The 21,151-nt window shown below is 43.3% G+C and overlaps 1 protein-coding gene and 1 long non-coding RNA gene across 5 annotated transcripts in view; one reads left to right on the top strand and one right to left on the bottom strand.

Annotated features, from left to right (window-relative positions):
• Positions 1–1,191: 1,191 nt before the first annotated feature.
• LOC137764391 (uncharacterized) lies at positions 1,192–8,681 on the bottom strand. Of its 2 annotated transcripts, none has more exons than XR_011073972.1 (3): positions 8,098–8,681; positions 6,968–7,139; positions 1,192–2,537 (listed from the first exon to the last, which is right to left on the bottom strand). It is a non-coding gene; the product is annotated as an uncharacterized lncRNA (long non-coding RNA). The 2 variants fall into 2 exon arrangements; XR_011073971.1 differs by having other exon boundaries at positions 6,968–7,136.
• Positions 8,682–9,593: 912 nt separating this feature from the next.
• Positions 9,594–21,151, top strand: part of FAM193A (family with sequence similarity 193 member A) — a 172,788-nt gene continuing 161,230 nt past the window's right edge. For 2 of the 3 annotated variants that reach the window (XM_068543553.1, XM_068543552.1), the window contains exon 1: positions 9,594–9,646. The gene's annotated coding sequence lies outside the window, so the exon portion shown is untranslated. The remainder of the gene's footprint in view (positions 9,647–21,151) is intronic. The other variant, XM_068543554.1, reaches the window with a different exon arrangement.

The raw sequence follows: 21,151 nt of genomic DNA, 5'->3' as shown, positions 1-21,151 counted from the left end.
ACTGTATGCCTTAAGGAACTGAAAAAAAACCAAACTAAACCCAAAGCTAGCGCACAGTTACAGTACAAATTCAGCAAAGTTGTGGGGTATAAATTCACAAATCAGTTGTATTTCTATACACTATCAACGATCTGAAAGGGAAATAAAGAAAATTCCATTTTCAATAGCGTCAAAAAGAATAAAATACTTAGGAGTAAATTTAACCAAGTAGGTGCAAAATTTGTACACTGAGACATATGCATCCCTACAAAACATTGCTGAAGGAAGCAAACCTAAATAAATAGGCATCCCATGCTTGTGGGTTGGAAGACAGTATTAAGATCGCAATAGTACCCAAAGCAATATAGTATAGAATCAGTGCAGTCCCTACCAAAGCCCAATGGCAATTTTAATAGAAATTTGTATGGAATTTTAAAGGACCCAGGATAGCTACAACAATCTTGAAAAGTTGGAAGACTCACTTCCCAATTTGAAAACATTATAAAGGTACAGGAATCAAAACAATGTGGTGCTGACTTAGGGACAGACATACAGACCAATGGAGTAGGATTGAGAGCCCAGAAATGAATCCTCACTTTTATGGCCAAATGATTTTCACAAGGATTTCAAGACCATTCAATGGAGAAAGAAAGGTCTCTGCAACAAATGGTGCTTGGAAAATTGGATATTCACGTGCATAACGATGAAGTTGGTGGGGCTTCCCTGGTGGCGCAGTGGTTGAGAATCTGCCTGCCAATGCAGGGGACATGGGTTCGAGCCCTGGTCTGGGAAGATCCCACATGCCACGGAGCAACTGGGCCCGTGAGCCAAAACTACTGAGCCTGCACGTCTGGAGCCTGTGCTCCGCAACAAGAGAGGCCGTGACAGTGAGAGGCCCGCGCACCGCGATGAAGAGTGGCCCCCGCTTGCCGCAACTAGAGAAAGCCCTCGCACAGAAACGAAGACCCAACACAGCCAAAAATTAATTAATTAATTAATTTTTAAAAAAAAGAATGAAGTTGGGTCTTTAAACAGTATATAAAAATTAATGAAGAAATGGATCACAGACCTAGATTTAAGAGCTAAAACTATAAAATTCTTAGAAAAAAACATGAAGGCAAATATTCATGACTTTGGATTTGGCAAAGTTTTCTTATATATAACACCAAAAACACAGGCAACAAAAGGAAAAATTAATTTGACTTCATTAAAATTAAAAACTTTTGTGCATCAAAGGATACTATCAGGAGAGTGAAAAGACAACCCACAGAATGGGAGGAAATATTTGCAAGTCATCTATTTGATAAGGGCCTAATAACCAGAATATATAAAGTGCTCCTACAACTCAACAAGCACAAAAAATCAGCCCAATTTAAAAACTGGCAAAGGACTGAAATAGATATTTCTCCAGAGAAGACAGATAACCAGTAAGCACATGAAAGGAACTCAGCATCATTAGTCATGAGCGAAATGTATATCAAAACCACAGATACCACTTTACACGCACTGGCTATTATCAGAAACACAGAAAATAAGTGTTGGTGAGGATGTGCAGAAATTAGAACGCTTGTGCATTACTGGTAGAAATATAAAATGATGAAGCTGATCTAGAAAACAGTTTGGTGGCTCCTCAAAAAGTTAAACACAGAATTACCATGTGTTCCAACAATTTCTCTCCCAGATAGATACCCAAAAGAATTGACTCAGATACTTGGGACTCAGGTATTTGTATACCAATGTTCATAGCAACATTATTCACAACAGCCAAAAGGTAGAAACAACCCAAATGTCCATCAACAGATGAATGGATAAAGTGTGGTATATCCATACAATGGAATATTACTCAGCCTGAAGAATGAAATTCTGATACATACTTACAACATGGATGAACCATGATAACATTATGCTAAGTGAAATAAGCTAGACACAAAAGTACAAACACTGTATGATTCTACTTACATGATGTATCTAGAATAGGCAAATTCATAGAGACAGTAGAGTAGAGGTTACCAGGGCCTGGGGTTGTTATTTCATGGGTACAGACTTTCTGTTTGGGATGGTGGAACATTCTGGAAGTGGATAATGGTGGTGGTTGTACAGCATTGTGAATGTAGGTATGCCACTGAATTGTACACTTGAAAAGGATTACAATGGTAAATTTTGTATTATTTTACCATAATTTTTTAAATGAAAAAAATACTAGCATACTATTATCATTCATGTATCTATATATAAAGTCATATATATATGCATATATATATATATATATATATATATATATATACACCATTTGTATGTCTTTGGTCTTTATTCCTCCATTTCAATCTGGAATAATTTTCCTGCTGCCCATAGAATTTCCTTTAGTGTTTCTTTTAGTGAATTCCTGCTGGCAATAAATTCTATTTTTGTTAATCTGAAAATGCCATTATTTTACCTTCATTCTTGCATGATATTTTTGTTTCTGAGTAAAAAATTACAGGTTGCTGTCTAATACGGTTGCCATGAGCCACATGTGGCTGCTGAGTACTTGAAACACGATGAATCCAAGTGTAGAGAGGCTGCAAGTATAAAACACACACAGGGTTCCGAAGACTTAGTATAAAAAAAAAAAAGAGTATTAAGATATGTTGTTAGTAATTGTATATTGGTTACATGTTTTGGTCATGATATTTTGAATATATTTTGTTAAATACATTACAATTTTTAAAAATTATAAGTTGACAGTTTTTTTTCCCCGATTACTCTTTGTCACCCTATTGTTTCCTAGCTTCATTTCTGTTGCAGTCATCTGTCACGTACCTTTGAAGATATGTGACTGTTTTCTTTGGCTGAGTTTTTTCTTTGTTTCCAGCAGTTTAGTAATGATGTGCTCAGGTGTGGTTTTGCTTGTTCTTATTCTGCTTGGGGTTCACAGAGATTTTTGAAACTGGGTGAATATCTCACCAATTTTGGAGAATCTGCTTCTGTGGCGTTCTCTCTTCTTGTCTTTTGGGACACCAGTTACACATGTTAAACTTTCAACTGTGTCTCATGTATTTTTTATTCTCTTCTGTTTTATCAGTTGTTTTTTTTCTCTCTGTGCTGTTTTATATTGAATTCTCACTCATTAATCCTCTCTTGTACTGTGTCTAGTTTGCTATTAATCTATTGAAGTCAATTTCAGTTACTTTTTCAGTTCTAGTTAATTTCCTTATAGATCACAATTCTCAGTTTTTTCATCTTTTTTTATACCTTTTCCTCTATTTTCTTGAACATACTGATTATAGTTATTGTATAGTCTTTGCCTACCAACTCCAATATGTGACTCACCTATGAGTTTTTGTAGTCTTCTGTCCTTTTATTTTCAGTAAAATGGCCATGTGCCTTGATATGCCTAGAAATTTTCAGTTGAAAGCTGAACTTGTCCATAAGAAAAAAAAAAAAAATCGGGGACTTCCCTGGTGGTCCAGTGGTTAAGAATCTGCCTGCCAATGCAGGCAGGACATGGGTTCCAGCCCTTGTCCGGGAAGATCCCACATGCCGCAGAGCAACCGTGCCTGTGCGCCACAACTGCCGAGCCTGCGCTCTAGAGCCCGTGCGCCACAACTACTGAAGCCCGCGTGCCTCGAGCCCGTGCTCCGCAACAAGAGAAGCCACCGCGATGAGAAGCCCGTGCACCGCAGCGAAGAGTAGCCCCCGCTCGCCACAACTAGAGGAAGCCCACACGCAGCAAAGAAGACCCAGTGCAGCTAAACAAAGCAACGAACACAGAGGCTGCAGATGCTATTTTCCTCTGCTAGGCAAATGGAGCAGGTGCTCCTCACCTTCATCTGGCCGTGCACTAAGCTACGTCAGGGCGGTACTGCAGTTTGGTAAGGTTCTGTTCACCGCTGGCTCACTTCCGCCTTTAGGATACTATTAGGGCTTCCCGCTGAGCACTGGAGCACCTGTCCCTGGTTAGTCCTCATCTCAGCTAAAAGGTGGAGGAGAGATACTTAACAGCCTTAGGCCGTATGTGAGAAACAGACCTACCGGTATTTTAGGGTTTTTTACTATGTTGCCGTCTGAAAAATATAGTCTGTCCAAAATGGTTTTTTGTCTCCATACATGATTGACAGTTTGGCTGGCTACACAATTCTATTGTATATCTGATTTTCTTTCAGAATTTTGAAGGCCCTGCTCCACTACTTAGCTTCGAATGTTACTGTTAAGACATTTGGTGAGGTTCTGTTTTCCTGCCTTTTTTTTTTTTTTTTTTTAATGTGACTTCTGTTTTTCTTCCTGAGCATTTTAGGCTGTTTTTTTTTTTCATCTCTGGTTTTCTACAGTTAACCATCTTCCTTGGTGGGCTCTTTCAATCTGGACATTCAAGCCCTTACTTCTGGTAAATTGTATTATTTCTTTTTAAAAATTTTTGTTTATTTTTCACTGCGTTGGGTCTTCGCTGCTGCGCGCAGGCTTTCTCTAATTGTGGCGAGCAGGGGCTGCTCTTCATTGCAGTGCGCAGGCTTCTCATTGCGGTGGCTTCTCGTTGTGAGGCGTGGGCTCTAGGCACATGGGCTTCAGTAGTTGCGGCACGCGGGCTCAGTAGTTGTGGCTCACGGGCTCTAGAGCGCAGGCTCAGTAGTTGTGGCGCACAGGCACAGTTGCTCCACGGCATGTGGGATCTTCCCGGACCAGGGCTCGAACCCGTGTCCCCTGCATTGACAGGTGGATTCTTAACCACTGAGCCACCAAGGAAGTCCCTGTATTATTTCTTTCAAAAGTTATTTCCCTTCATTTTTTTCCCCTAGAATTCTTATTGGAAAGTTGCTGGACCGCCTGGATTGAGATTTTAAGTCTCATTTCTCCCTGATTTTCTGTGTCTTTTTGTTCTGCTTTCTGAATAATTTCCTTTATCTTGCAGCCCTTCTACTGAATTTCTTTTAAAATTTTGGCTATATTTTAAATTTTCAAGACTCCTTTCTTAAACATCTCTGAGGCTATTAGCAGTTTTTGAAAAAGTTTTTGATTCCTTCCATTAACAGTTTCTTTGCCTGCCCCCCTGCACACACATTTTTTCCATCCACACTTGAGCCATTTCTTAAATGACTGGTGACCTTTCACTGTCCCTTCATGTTTACAAGTGACATGTTTAAAAGCTGATTAGAAGCTCCAGGTGGGCAGAGCTTTTGACCTGTGGGCTTCAATTCTGGGTGAGCATCAAGAACTGCCTGATTCTTTGGGATCCCCAAACATTAATATGCCCATTGCTGCTCTTGCACTGTATAGTTTCTACAGAGAATTCCCTGTGCTCTGCTTGGGGGTGGAAGCCTGCTGCCGTAGTTCTGCCTGGGGCAAGGAAATGGCTTGAGCAAAGGTGCTCAACTGTTCTTTCTGCAGACTTAATAAAGCCAGAAATTAGAAAAGGCTTTCTAGGTAATGATTCATTATTATGTAATGCTCCCTGGTTATGAATTGTGAGATTATGAACTTATCTAATTTTTCTTATAAAATTGTTTTGTGTTACTAGTACATATTTATATCTTGGTTAATATTTACTGCACATGAAAGTAATAAAACTTGACTTTTACAAAAATATCCAACATATGCCGCCTTTTCCTGTAAGTGGTTCTAAGAGCCTTCCAGATCATGAGGGTGCTTTGAGTGGCCATCTCCATGCCTAAATCCTCTCCAAGGTCACTGCCCACAAGTCCCTGTGACCACTTGTGCTCCTGGCAGACTGAGCTGCTTTTACTTTTAAGAGTATACATAGACCTTTCTGGCCCTATGTCCTGCATTCTCCCTTGTGATGGTTAGGTTAGGTCAACATGACTGGGCCTTAGGGTGACCAGACATTTGGTTAAACATAATTCTGGATGTGTCTTGAGAGTGTTTCTCGATGAGATTAACATTAGCATTGGTAGACTGAGTAAAGCAGATTGCCCTTCTCAGTGTGGGTGGGGGACTTCCCTGGTGGTGCAGTGGTTAAGAATCTGCCTGCCAATGCAGGGGACGTGGGTTCAGGGAGTCCGGGAAGATCCCACATGCTGAGGAGCAACAAAGCGCGTGCGCTGCAACTACTGAGCCCACGTGCCGCAACTACTGAAGGCCGCGCCTGGAGCCTGTGCTCCGCAACAAGAGAAGCCACCGCAAGGAAGAGTGGCCTCCACCCGCTGCAACTAGAGAAAGCCCGCGCGCAGCAACGAAGACCCAACGCAGCCAAAAATAATTTAAAAAAACAAAAACAAAAACACACCTGTGGGTGGGACTCATACCATCAGTTGAAGGCCTGGATAGAACAAAAAGACAACTCCTGTTGCCTGAGTGCCTCTGAGCTGGATCATTTTTTTCCCTACCTTTTGGACTCAAACATCAGCTCTTCCTGGGTCTCAAACCTGCTGGGTTTTGGACTAGAACAACTCCATTGGCCCTCCTGGCTCTCAGGCTTTTGGACTTGGACTTGGACTACACCATTGGCTCTCCTGGGCTTCCAGCTTGCTGACTGAAGGTCTTGGGACTTGTCAGCCTCCATCACTGTGTGACCCAATTCCTTATTTTTTATATATATATATACATTTATATATATATGTGTGTATATATATATGTGTATGTATATATATATATATATATATATATATATCTCCTATTGGTTCTCAAGGGGGTGAAAATTGATTCTTAAGAGGAGAAACAAATCGTAGATATTACAGTGGTTTGTGGCCCTCCCAAAGCTCAACTCTACCAGACAAAATCTTATTCCTTAGTATTTTCTCCTTAGTATCTTAATTTTTCCTTAGCGGGGAGATAATGAAAAACAAAGGTTGAGAACCACTGCTTCATGCCTTTGCTGCGTAACTTCTGTCCGCCAGGAGCACCCCTCTCCACCTGCTGCGCCAGCCTCCAGTCTCGCTCCCCTGACATCCATTCTCAACGTAACAGCCAGAGTTTTCTCAGAAACATACATCCTACCATGACAGTCCCTGCTCAAAACCCTGCATGGCTCTCAGCTGTATTTAGAATAAAACCCAACCTTGCTTTTGTTGGTTCCTGGGACATGCTGAGCTTCCCCCTGCTTGAGTCTCGCACTGCTGAAAGTCCTTTGCTCTGACGGTGATTGGCTCTGGTTCAGCTCACCTCCTCAGAGAGGCGGCTCCTGTCCCCAGGCGCCAGAAGGACTCTTGACTGTATCACCCTGTGCTCTGCTGGAACACAAAAGTCACACCTGAGCCACATCTGAACTGGAATCTGGGCCCTGCCTCTGACTATCTGGGTGACTTTGGGCAAATCCCTCACCATCTTTGAACTTTAGTTTCTCATCCATAATATAGGGCTAATGGTGCCTATCTCGAGAATGGTTGTGTGGATTAGATGAGACGATATAGCAGGAGGCAGAGTGGCTGGTGCATAATTGCTTGACAAACGGTCATTATTATGTCATTCATTCATCCAGCAAATACTGGATTGATGTGTGCCCAGCCCTTGCCTGGCAGGAGCTGGGGTTCAGAGGTGCAGGACGCAGACACTCCCATGCTCCCCCCAGCCCGAGACTTGACTTCTCTGGGGATACTGGTGAGCACCGAGAACCCCAATCCAGCGCAATGTGCTCTGACAAGCGAAGGCACAGGGGCTGTGCGAGTGGGGAGTGTCTGACCCAGCCTGTATGGGGAAGGGGGCAGCCCAAAACATTGCCCACCCAGTGGGGTGCTAAGGCAGGCACCCCACCCACCCTCTCAAACTCTACCTTCAGCAGCAGGGTCATTCAAGACCCTCCAGGAGGGGTGAGAGGTCTTATTCTGCCTACATAACATGGAATCTCTGAAAGGCTTTAAACAGAGGGCTAATTTGATCACATTGGCTCATTCCGGTTGTGGTGCGAAGAACGGGTCAGGGGATTAGAAGGCCGCGGCTGCAGCTGGGGCAAGGGTAACGGCCAGGCAGTGAGACCTGGCAGGCCCAGAGCTAACGGTGGGGAGCCCAGGCAACAGGGCAAATGGAGGCCCTCGTACTATACATGCTAGCACCAAGCTCCTCTGCATCTCGGTCCCGTAACCAGCTATGGAACCAAAGAAGGGAACAGATGTCTTTTGTGTCTGGATGTTTGTGATGGGTGGGACCCAGGCGAGGGACTCCTGTGGTCCGGGTCTAAGGGCAAAACTGTACCTGGGGCTTGCTGATGATGGGCAAGGGGCCCAGGAAGGAGGAGGGTCCAGACGGAGCGGCCCCACTGGAAGGCCCGGGAGGGTCTGACGGAGTTCGTGGCCTGTGCGGTGCGGTGACTGCGAGGTCGTGAGACAGGGCTGGACCGCCCTGGGACCGTGCAGCGTCGGAAGGCACCGGGAGGCCGGGCGACGGCTGCACGGGACCTCAGGGAGAGGGCGAGCTCGGAAGGGCGCCTCCGGGCCAGGGGTTCTAAGCTAACGGCAAGGTCTGCCGGTTCGCGGTAACCCCAGCGCCCAGGGCGGTCCCCGACCCGACGGCGGCCCGGACCAGCGCTTTCCAGGCGCCCTCCGGAACCGCCTAGCCCACGAGGAGGGTCATTCTCGTCCCAGTGAGTCACCTGGATACGGGCGAGGGGCCCGGCCCAAGGTCACAGAGCCAGCCAGTGGAGGAGGCGGATTCGAACCCGGAGCCGGGCCAAGGTCACAGGGCCTTTCCTGGCGGGCCAGAGCCGAAGCTGCCCGCCCGGCGCATCCCAGGGACCGGACCGGCCTGCGGACCCGGTGGCGGGGGCGCGGGGCGCTGGGGCGTCTGGGAGCCTGTCAAAGAGGCGGAACTCCTCGCCGCCAGCCTTGTAGTTCATCCACCGCGGGCGACGCGGCCCTGAGCTGGCCGGGCCACTCCGCCCAACTACAGGTCCCAGAAGGCCGCGCGGCGCGGGTGGGGCCGAGCGGTGAGAGCGCGGGGTGACGTCACCGCCGCATCCAGCTCCCCTGCCGCAGCCTCTCGCGGCGTACGGGCGCTCGGTCGCGCGCGGCCTGACGGGAATCGTGGTCCCCGCGTCGGACGCCCCCAGCGGCAGAGTGGGCGCGCGGACTCCAGCTCCCGGCGTGCCCTGCGTGCCGGCGCAAGTTAACGGCGGGCGGGGAGGGCGCGGCAGGGGGGGAGCGGCGCTCGGGAGGGCGGAGTAAGGCGGGGGGAGGAGGGCGCCCACACCCCTCCCCCTCCCCGCCGCTCCTTCCCCCTCCCCCGACGTAAACTGGGATCCCTTTCCCCTTGTGTCCGCCATATTGGACTCTAACTCTGGTCAGCGGCGGCGCCGGGCCCGGTGGACTCGCCGTTGCTCCCGCCCAGCGGCCGCCCCGCAATTCCCGCCCGCCCGGCCCTCCCCGCCCGGAGGCGACCCCGCGCAGCGCCCCCCGCCTGCGGCCGGCCGGAGCGCCCCGCCGCTGCCTCAGCCTCCCCGCCTTCCCCGCCCTCCGCCGCCGCCCGCGGCCCCGCGCCCGCTCCGCGCCCTCCCTGCCCGCCCACCCGCCCGCCCGCCATGAGCCCGGCCGACGCCAAGCGCGGGGCCAAGCGCCGGAAGAACAAGCGGGGCGGCGGCGGCGGCTCGGGCGGTGGCAACGGCGGCGCGGGCGGCGGCAAGGCCGGCCCGGCGGCGGCGCTGCGCGGCTCCCAGGCCACGGGCCTGGCAGCCCCGGGCGGCGCGGCGGCGGCCAACGGGCCCCTCGGCGCGGGCGCGGGCGGCGCCGCCCCCGGAGGCTACTTTGAGGTAAGCGGCGGTGGGGCGGGGGCGGGCGCAGGGCGGGGGCCACGGGCGGCGGGCGCCCTGACAGCCTCCCGCGGGGACGGCGAGGACCGCGGGCCGGGGTGGGAGGCGCCGCCGACCCGCGCCCCGAGCCTCGGGCCGGGCTGCAGCGCGCCAGGTGCCGCATCTCCCGGGAGCGCGGCGCCGCCTGCCCACCTGCACGGCGCTGTCACGGATCCGGGCTGGTGCCGTGTCGCCCCGCGCCGAGGTCGTCCTTGAGGTTACTCGGGTGCAATTCCAGAATAATTGTGAGTCAGGTGACGAGCGGGGCTTCCCTCGCGGTGCCCACCTCTTCCACGCCTGGCGAATGATCATCGGGAAGTGCCTCCTAGAAGTTTTCTTGTTCTTCTCCAAAACGGTCATTTGAAAGATAACCTGACAGTCTTCGGAGGTAGCGGCCCTGGCTCTTCACCCCTGCTTTTAAAAAGTTTTTAGAGGTAATTGGTTGTCTGGTCACTCAGGTATATATTTAGGGTTTGAACTTAAGGAATTTGAGTAGTAATATTTTCTGTTTTCCTTTTGAAGGCAGCTAGCACACACTGCCTCTGCCAGTTGTGGATTGCTGCCACTTTTATTCCGCTCTTGGTCACAACACTTTACAAGACACAGTACTGGTACGTGGGTATGCAGTTGGCAGTCATTTCCACTCATTCAATTGTCTCCTGAAAGATAATGGGTTTTTTCAAAAGTTATGTTGTTAGGACTGTTAAATTAAGTTGTTTTAAAGACATTTGCAACAGTAACAACAAAAGCCTCATCAGGAGTATTTATTTGTGTGCCAAATTCCGAGACAGAAATTGTTTTATGCGGGATTCTAAATGTTGTGTTGGAAACGATGTGTAGTGAGAGCAGATAAGAAATCATTGCATATGGCATGGCTCTCTGATGCTTATACTATTATACGAATACACAGTGTTCTCTGCAGTTGGAGCTTCCTTTAGATTATGTTGTCAGATTTGTTTTGGGTGCTGGGATGTAGCCCTGGAGGTTGCCATTTTCCAGTACACTGGAGAGCGAAACAGGTGTAGTGCTTGGGATCCAGGGTGAGGCTTATGCATTTGCATCGACGGAGTGTAAATTAAGGGCAGTGTTTGTTGCTGCTGGGGAGGGGAGGCTGGGAGATCTGCCTAAACAAATTCTTTACAAAAGTGTTTATAATATTGGCTGTAGTTGGGTGTAAAATACACCCATTTTTATTGATTTAATAAAAATTCTTATACTAGCCTTTCATACCATTATTTCAGGTTTAATAATTCTCTATTACTTTGCAATATTTGGCTAAAATAACCGTTCACTTATCCTTTTTTTTTCTAATTTCTTTTTCATAATTTATTTTATTTATTTATTTTTGGCTGTGTTGGGTCTTCGTTGCTGCGCGCGGGCTTTCTCTAGTTGCTGAGAGCGGGGGCTACTCTTCGTTGCAGTGCGCGGGCTTGTCACTGTGGTGGCTTCTCTCGTTGTGGAGCACGGGCTCTAGGCGCGCGGGCTTCAGTAGTTGTGGCGCGCGGACTCCAGAGCGCAGACTCAGTAGTTGTGGCGCACGGGCTGAGTTGCTCCGCGGCATGTGGGATCTTCCCGGACCAGGGCTCGAACCCGTGTTCCCTGCATTGGCAGGCGGATTCTCAACCACTGCGCCACCAGGGAAGCCCTCAGTTATTATTCTAATTACACTTTTTGAACTCATATAACCATACACCTAGTATTAATTTTGACAGGACTGTTTTCTGTTAAACTTATGAATCCAGAGTTTTGACCATGACCCACTATCAGCAATAAAATATACCACACACACACTCACACAGCAGGTTTTACAAAATAATACTCTGATACTTTTTGATCTTTTCTATTCCGTTCAATTTCATTAATAAAATGCTGGTTGTATTTTATTAATGAATTATTAATATTATTTTACTTATGTACTGTTGAGTTGTGACCTGAACCTTTAAAAACATTCTCTTTTACTATATTTTAAAGTTTTAAAGCTACGTCTTTAGTTTTAAAATTTCTTCACAAGTGTCTTAATAATAGTGCATCAAAGATACTCTTTATGGTAACAGGGTGACGCCAATCACAAAAAGTCTTCATGTAATTCTGAAACCTCTGAATTGTTACCCTACAGATGGTGAGCTTTTTGGGACACCTTATCTAGAGCAGAACAGGCACCCAAGACAGCGTTTGTCAACAAGTAATGGTGAATGGGTACTGGCCCTGCATTTCCCAGAGAGGCTTATGATTCTTGGGGTGCATGTTTCCATTTCATATTGGGTCACCGGGGCAGAAGGTGTCTAAGAGAAATAAGAGTGGAAGGACTGTCTTGATTCTCAGGAGGGGTCCTAGGCCCACTGCCCAGTGTGCTGGGCACAGCACTGAGCGTTAGACCCACGACCACCTTCATCAGAGGCGGCTTCTGAGGCAAAGAGGGCATTTTTGCATGTAGGTGGCTTCTACAAAGAAATGAGGGCTGTAGGATAAGTAGGAAAACATAGCTTATAGAGTCTTCGGCCCACAACAAAACTCTGGTGTACAAACCTCAGGGGACACAAACTTGTTAGGTTCTGTGCCCTCAGGCACAGCCTCACACGCCCCGGTTTTCTAGGTGGTATGGCTTCCGGCTCCTAGGGTTGTTGGAAGAATTAAACGCATGGAGGCTGGAAGGTGCTTACACAGTGGCTAGTGGCACACAGTGCTGTGCATGTGCTTGATGGTCGTTTTCAGGAGGCTGGCCTGGCTTGCTTTATAGGGCTCTGCTGCAGGATGTTATTGATGAAGCTTTCCTACTTGTGAAATGATGATGTAAAAATGATGACATGTGTCTTGGACAAGTCCCGCTCTAACAGCCTAGTGTGGTGGTCTGCTGTAATGTGACAGTAAAGGGTTAGCCCTGAGTAAAAACTTGGTAGGTGACGGGTATCATGAAAATATCTTACTTTTTTGCATTTCTATTTTAAAACGTAATTTTCATAGTGTTCATGATGTATTAAGAAAGAGAGAAGCAAAATAGAAAACAGTGTTTGTGGGAATTTCCTGGCGGTCCAGTGGTTAGGAATCCAAGCTTTCACTGCTGAGGGCCCGGGTTCAATCTCTGGTCCGGGAACTAAATCCTGCAAGCCGCATGGCATGGCCAAAAAAAAAAAAAAGAAAAAAAAAAGAAAACTAAATCCTGCAGGCGCCATGGCATGGCCATTTTTGTAAAGTGTCTGTGTGTATATATGTTTGCATAGGAAAGTCTGATAAGGTATACACATCAAAATATTTTGTGGTGGAAGTTCTGATGGCTTTCTCTTTTCCTTTTTGCACATGCCTCAAGCTTTAAGACTTTTCTACAATGAACATTACTTATGGAGCAAAAAGGTGAATGATACTTTTACAACCTGATATTACCAACAATTTTTCTTTTTCAAATAAAACTGGTTTTGGCTTTTCCCAGTCTTTAACAGTTAAACATTTAGGTATTTACACAAAATAAAAATATTTATACCATCAGAATTCTGTAGTTGAATCGGTGTGCAAAATTAAGTCATACACATATTATTTACCAAGATTTTTGTATTGTGGAAATTGATCCGTGTTATTAGCTGTTGGGATATCAAATTACACAAAATTTACACTTTTGGAGGGCTCAAATGGGAACTTAGGGCTATTTCTGTAATGCTGTTAGAGGTTTATAAAAGGAAGCTGTTTGGGGTAGGGATCAAAGTACATTTCAAACAGTGATATTACAGTTTTAAAGTCAGAGAAACATGTGTAGGGAGCATTTGTAATAACGTAAATCCTCTTTCATTGCTGAAAAGGTGGCAAGAAGGAGATGTTATTAATGTTTGAAGGCCACCATACAGTGTATCCTGTGGTCAGATGGTGTGATTATGGATCTTGGGGTATACTGGGATGCACTTAGAGGCCTTCCCTGTGTTGTAGAAATAGCTGCCGTGACGAAATGAGGTTTAGTCATTACTCTGTCTAGTGCACATTTGCCTTAGTGACCTGAGGAAATAAAGATCTAGAACCTTACGTGATTTAGCTAAGTTTGACAGTGGGTAAAGCTGCAGAGAGCATCTCTGTGATGCAGTATTCTATGTATGTGTACATCCATGGGACCAGTATTTCAACATACAGAATATAGATAAAGAATATTCCCAGTACCCTAGAATGTGCCCTTGTTCCCTTCCTCGTCATCCCTACCACTGTTCTCATGTGTTTTGCCTGTTTTTGAATTTCACTTAAAAGTACTCTGTGCTGGTGCTGTTTGGCTCAGCATTATGTTTGCGATGCATCCGTGTTGTTGATGTAGCAAGTCATCATTCTTTTCCATGGCGTGCAGTTTTCCATTGCGTGAATATTCCACAATTTATCCATTCTAATGCTGATGGACATTTGGCTTATTTTATTTTATGGCTGATATGAATCAAGCTGATATGCACATTCCTGTACATGCTTTTGGTGGATAAGAGTGTTCCTTTTTGTTGAGCATATACCCGAAGTGGATTTGCTAGGTATACATGTGGTTTGACTCTAGTAGATACTGTCAGAGAGGTTTTCTAAGGGGTTTTACTGTATGCTAATCAAAAAAATTAACGTGTAGTAAAATATATTTTGTATGTATGTATATTGGGCTTGTGGCATGCGGGATCTCAGTTCCCTGACCAGGGATTGACCCTGGGCCACAGTAGTGAAAGCCCGGAATCCTAACCACTAGGCCACCAGGGGACTACCCCGAATTTGTATTTTTTGATGTACAGTTGTTTGGACTTTAACACACGTGTAGATTCATGTACCACTGTCGGGATACAGAGCAATTTCATTACCCAGAAAGGCTCCCTCCTGCTGTTCCTGTGCAGTCACACTCTTCCCCCACCCCTAAACTCTGGACAGCCACTTACTGTGCTTTTGTCTTCTGGGGAAGTCATATAAATGGAATCATACAGTATGTAACTTTTTTTAAAGTTTTTTTTTTTCGATGTGGACCGTGTTTAAAGTCTTTATTGAATTTTTTACAGTATTGCTTCTGTTTTATGTTTTGGTTTTTTGGCCCCAAGTCATGTGGGATCTTAGCTCCCCAACCAGGGATCAACCCCCATCCGAAGTCTTAACCACTGGACCACCAGGGAAGCCCCTAGTATGTAACTTCCTGAGGCTGGTTCCTTTCACTAAGCTTAGTCACTTTGAGATTCATCCAGGTTGTTGCAGGTATGAGTAGTTTGTTCCTTTTTACTGCCAAGTAGTATTCTGTTGTATGGATGTGCCACAGTTATCCATTCTTCCATTGGTGGACATTGGGGTTCTGTTAGTTTTTGCTGATGATAAATAGAGCTGCTATAAAACATTTGTGTACAGGTTTTTGTGTGAAAGTAAATTTTCATTTCTCTAGGGTAGATACCAAGGAGTGGGAGCAGGGTCATGTGGTAACATTATAAGAAACTGCCAAACTATTTTCCAGAGTGGCTGCACCATTTCGACTTCCCAGCAGCAATGATGAGAGTTCAGTTGCTCTGCATCCTCGCTAGCACTTGTTAATGTCAGTAGATATTATTTTAACCATTAATAAATAGGTGTGTAGTGGTGTTGTGGTTTTAATTTACATTTCCCTAGTGACTACTGTTTTTTAAAAAATTAATTAATTAATTTTTGGCTGCGTTGGGTGTTCGTTGCTGCGCACGGGCTTTCTCTAGCTGTGGTGAGCAGGGGTTGCTCTTTGTTGCGGTGAGCGAGCTTCTCATTGCGGTGGCTTCTCGTTGCGGAGCACAGGCTCTAGGTGCATGGGCTTAGTAGTTGTGGCTCTCGTGCTCTAGAGCACAGGCTCAGTAGTTGTGGCGCATAGGCTTAGTTGTTCTGCGGCATGTGAGATTTTCCTGGACCAGGGATCGAACCGTGTCCCCTGCATTGGCAGGTGGATTCTTAACCACTGCACTACCAGGGAAGTCCCTCCCTAGTGACTACTGTTATTGAACACTTTTCATTTGTTTATTTGCCATTCTTGTATACTCTTGGGTGAAGTGTTTAAGACTTTGCTTATTTTTATTTATTTATTTATTTTAGGATTTTGCTTATTTTTAATTGAGTTGTTTTATTTTCTTAGTTTTGAGAGTTCTTTATAATTCTGGTTATGAGTCCTATGTCAGATTTGTGATTTGCAAACATTTCCTTTCAGTCTGTAGTCTTTATTTATTTATTTATTTATTTATTTATTTATTTATTTATTTATTTGGCTGCACCAGGTCTTAGTTGCGACATGCATGTGGGATCTAGTTCCCCAACCAGGGATAGAACCCGGGCCCCCTGCATTGGGAGCACAGAGTCCCAACCACTGGGCCACTAAGGAAGTCCCTGTAGCTAGTTTTTATATTTTATTAACTGTTTTTTGGGTTTGTTTTTTTTTTTTTTTTTGCAAAGAAAAAAATTTTGATGAAGTTCGGCTTCCTAGTTATTTCTTTTTTGGGTCATACTTTTTGGTATCACATCTAAGAACTCTTTCTTTTATAAAATCTCATGTTATAAAGATTTTTTTCCTATATTCTAAAAATGCCATAGTTGTACATTTAGATCTGTGATTTATTTTGAGTTAATTTTGTATAAGGTATCAGATTTGGGTAGGGGTTCTTTTTTTTTCTCCCCCTATATAGTTGTCAGGTTTGTTCCAAACCCATTTGTTGAAAGGATACCCTTTCTCCATAGAATTGACTTTTCACTTGTGTCAGAAATCAATTAACCTTACTTGTGTGGGTTATTTCTAGACTGTTATTTTGTTCCATTGATCTATGGGTCTATCCCATTGCCTATGCCACATTGTCTTAATTACTGTGAGTCTTAAAAAATTAACAAGGTGGTTCCTCCAGCTTAAAAATAATTGTTTTTGCTATTTAGTCATTTTGCTTTTCCATGCATTTTAGAATCAGCTTGTCTGGGTCTACAAATAATTCTGCTGGGCTTTGACAGGAGTAGCCTTAAATCTGTAGATCAGTTTGATGGAGAATTGACATGTTAACTGTGTTGAATTCTTCCAGTCTGTGAACATGGTGTGTGTTTCTGTTTATTTGATTATCTTTGATTTTTTTTTTAATTGAGATAGAATTTACGTATAGCACATCTTTGATTTCTTTCATCAGCGTTTCGTAGTTTTCAGCATACATATCCTGTACGTGTTTTTTTAGATTCATAAATTATTTCATATTTTTTGAACTTTTGTAAATGGTGTTTTTAAGAATTTCAGTTTCTTTTTATTCATTGCTGGTATATAAAGATGTGATTAATTTTTGTGTTCAACTTTTATCTGTTGATCTTGCTAAAATCACGTATTCTGAGAGTTTTTTTGTGGGTTTATTGAGGTTTTCTGTGTAGGTAATCGTGTCTGTGAATAGTGAATTTTTTTGTTTCCTATTCTGTATGCCTTTTATTTGTTTTTTTTTCCCTTATTGCACTGGATAGGGCTTTTAGTACAATTTCCTTGTTTCTGACTTTAGGGGGAAAGCATTCAGTCTTTCACAATAAAGTGTGATGTCTATTGTAGATTTTTTTGTAGATGTCCATTATTATGTTGAGGAAGTTTCTTTCCATTTCTAGTTTGCTGAGAATTTTCTCAATAGGTGTTAAAATTTTCCAAGTGGTTTTTGAATCTACTGATATAACTGTGTGTTTTTTCTTCTTTAGTCTGTTAATGTGGTAGATCACATTTTTGATTATTGGATATTGAGCCAGCTTTGCATTCCTGGAATAAACCCTGCTTGGTCATGGTATATTACTCATTTTAAATTAATTGCTGGATTCACTTTACTAATATTTTGTTGAGCATTGTTACATCTATTTATTATATGGTATACGTAAGTAGTTTTCTTACATTGTCCTTGCCTGGCTTTGGTGTTAGTATAATGCTGGCCTCATAAAGCAAATTAAGAATCGTTCCCTTCTATTTTAGTAGTTTGTGCTTTTCAAAGAATTGGTCCATTTCAGCTTAGTTGCTGAGTTTATGTGTGCAGAATTGTCAGTAGTGTTCCTTTTATCCTTTTAATGTCTGTCCTCTCTTTGATTCCTGATATTGGCAATTTGTCTTCTCTCTTTTCTGCCAGTCTTGCTAGAAGTTCATCAAGTTTTTAATCTTTTTAAAGAACCAGCTTTTAGTTTTGTTGATTTTTTTTCTATTATCTTTCCTTCTTGATTTCATTATTTTAAAAATTTTTCTTTAAATTTTTATTTTATTTTTTATTCTTTGCCTTATTTCTTTCTTTGGGTTTATTTTGATTTTTCTTTTCTAATTCCTTAAAGTAGAAGCTTAGATTACTGATTTGAGACTATTTTTCTTTCTTAATATACATATTCTCAATATACATATTTCCTTATATATATATGTGTGTATATATATATTTATATATACACATGCTATAAACTTCCCTCTTAGCCATAATTTAGCTTCATCCCACAAATTTTGGTATGTTGTACTTTCATTTTCATTCAGTTTAAAACATTTTCTAATTTCCCTTGAATCTTCCTGTTTGTTTCATGGGTTATTTAAAAGTATGTTCTTTAATTTCCTGTTATCATGTTACTGTGTTCTAGTCTAATTCCAGTATGGTCAGAGAACATGCTTTTATGATGTTAATTATTTGAAGAATTTTAAGGTTTTATGGTCTATCTTGGTGAATATTACTTACGCACTTAAAACATGTATATTCTGCTATTTTAAAATTTTTATTTGTTTATTTATTTTTGGCTACATTGGGTCTTCATTGCTGCACGCGGGCTTTCTGTGGTTGCGGTGAGTGGGGGCTACTCTTCGTTGCGGTGCGCGGACATCTCGTTGTGGTGGCTTCTCTTGTTGCGGAGCACGGGCTTCAGTAGTTGTGACGCACGGGCTCAGTAGTTGCAGCTCGCAGGCTTAGTAGTTGTGGCACATGGGCTTAGTTTCTCCGCGGCATGTGGGATCTTCCCGGACCAGGGCTCGAACCCGTGTACCCTGCATTGGAAGGCGGATTCTTAACCACTGCGCCACCAGGGAAGTCCCTATTCTGCTATTATTGAGTGGAGTGTTCTCTCAAATGTCAGCTAGATTTTTTTGTTTAATGCTATATTCTTTCTTTTTAAAAATTTGTATTGGTGTATAGTTGATTTACAATGTTGTGTTTCAGGTGTACAACAAAGTGAATCAGTTATACATTCTATATTCTTGATGATTTTTTGTTTACTAGTTCTGTCAATTGCTGAGGGAAGAGTGTTGAAGTCTGGCTAAAATTGTGGATTTCTTCATTTCTCCTTACAGTTTGTTTAGTTTTTGCTTCATGTACTTTGAAGATCTGATGTTTGGTGCATATACATTTATGATTGTTATGTCTTCTTGGTGACTTGACCCTATTTTTCATTTATGTTCCTCTTATCCCTGGTAGTTTTCTTGGCTCTGAAGACTGCTTTGTCTGATACTAGCATAGCCATTCCAGCTTTCTTTTAATTGGTATTTGCATGGTATATGTTTTTGTTTTCTTTTCCTTTTTACCTACCTATATACTTTTATTTGAAGTGGGTTTCTTATAGACAGCTGCTTGATTAATTTTCATTAATCATTAATATTCATGTTTTTACCTTTACTTGTATTTCATTTACTTGGAATATGCTTATTAACTTGAGGCCTTTTTTCCTGGCTTGATTACTAATTGAATATCTATTTGGTGCTAGTGTGGGGTGCTTCTCTGCATTGTATGACTCTCTCTGTTGGACCTTTTTTGACCCTATAGGCTTTCTGAATACAGATGGAGACACAAGGTGACTTTATTTTAGAGACCATATAATCAGAATGAGCTGAAATTGAGTAATTTGTATCTCATGAGCCTACAAGACATTTTTTTTTTTTACAATTCAAATCAATGTTAGTTTCTAGGTTATCTTTGAGTAATTCCAGTAATATTTGTGGCATTGAATTATCACACCTCCTGTGGAAATTAACTTTTTCTCATTCATACAACACAAAGAACATTTTTCTCTTGATTTGAGTACATTTTTAGTTACATCTTGAAACTGAATGAGAAGTTAGGGAATTTAACTTCCAATGACCCAGGATTTTTTTAACAACCTTTTTATTTTGGAGTAATTTTAGACTTACAGAAAAGTTTCCAAGTTAGTATAGAGAGTTCTCATAGTCCCTTCACCCAACTTTCCCTAATGTTGACATCTCCCTTAACTTTTGTACATTTGTCAAAACTAAGAAATTAAAATTGGTACAGTATTGTTAACTACAGACTTTACTTGCGTTTCACTGATTTTTCTGCAAATAACCTATTTCTGTTCCTGGATTGAATTCAGGACACCACATTGCATTTAGTGACCTAGAATTTTAATTATATTTAGCTGCCTCATCTATGAAATGGGAATATTGGTTTTTATTTTCCTCAAGAATGTTCTATAAAAGCTAATTAGTACTTACGTTTAAAATATAGTAGTAATATTATATTAATTTTATTTATTTATTTTCAAATTGTATTTATTTTTGGCTCCATTGGGTCTTCGTTGCTGCACACGGGCTTTCTCTAGTCGCGGTGAGCGGGGGCTACTCCTCGTTGCGGTGCGCAGACTTCTCATTGCGGTGGCTTCTCTTTGTTGTGGAGCACAGGCTCTAGGTGCATGGGCTCAGTAGTTGTGGTTTGTGGGCTCTAGAACGCAGGCTCAGTAGTTGTGGTGCACGGGCTTAGTTGCTTCACACATGTGAGATCTTCCCAGACCAGGGCTCGAACCCCTGTCCCCTGCATTGGCAGGCGGATTCTTAACCACTGTGCCACCAGGGAAGTCCCTGTATTTATTTTAAAATTCACTGAGATCGTTATCTACTTAATAGTTTGCTACAAGCTAATTTTTTTCTCTAGAAGTGCTTGGCTGTTATTCCACTGTGGTGAAAGTAGCCCAGCAAGGGAAACACTCTCTACAAGTTCCTGCTGAGAGCTTAGCCCCCTCTTTAGAGATTACTGAAGGGGGTGACCTGTCAGTGCAGGTACATCCCTAGTTGATGCTCAGGACAGCTTAGAGAAGGGAGTTACCAGCCCTTTGCCAAAGCTGTTTGGTTGCCTTGGATAAAGAAATTCCATAAGTGGATTCTTGGTTTTCCTTATAATATTGTTGTTGGTTTCTGTTTTTAAAAACATAAAAAGCAGCATCACTCATTAAGTGGCTTAAATTGTAGTTACTATCAGTATTCTCTATTTTAATTTTTTTTCTTTTGGCTGCGCCGGGTGGCTTGCAGGATCTCAGTTCCTGGATCAGGGAATGAACCCAGGCCACAGCAGTGATAGCGCCGAATCCTAACTGCTAGACCGCCAGAGAACTCCCCAATATACTCTTCTCCTTTAAAAGAACAATTGTATTTCACTTTTAAAAAGAAAAATAGGAAGGTTGGATCTGTCAACCAGTCATTCCAATTACATGCCTCTCTACAAACCATGATTTGATACTCCTTTGTGTGTTTGCACATTTACTGATGCCCATACCAGTGTTCCAGTTGGA

Source organism: Eschrichtius robustus, chromosome 4 (assembly GCF_028021215.1).
Source record: "Eschrichtius robustus isolate mEscRob2 chromosome 4, mEscRob2.pri, whole genome shotgun sequence".
Classification (NCBI taxonomy): Eukaryota; Metazoa; Chordata; class Mammalia; order Artiodactyla; family Eschrichtiidae; genus Eschrichtius; species Eschrichtius robustus.
Note: the sequence above shows the minus strand (reverse complement) of the source record. Positions and strands in the feature narration are given on the sequence as shown.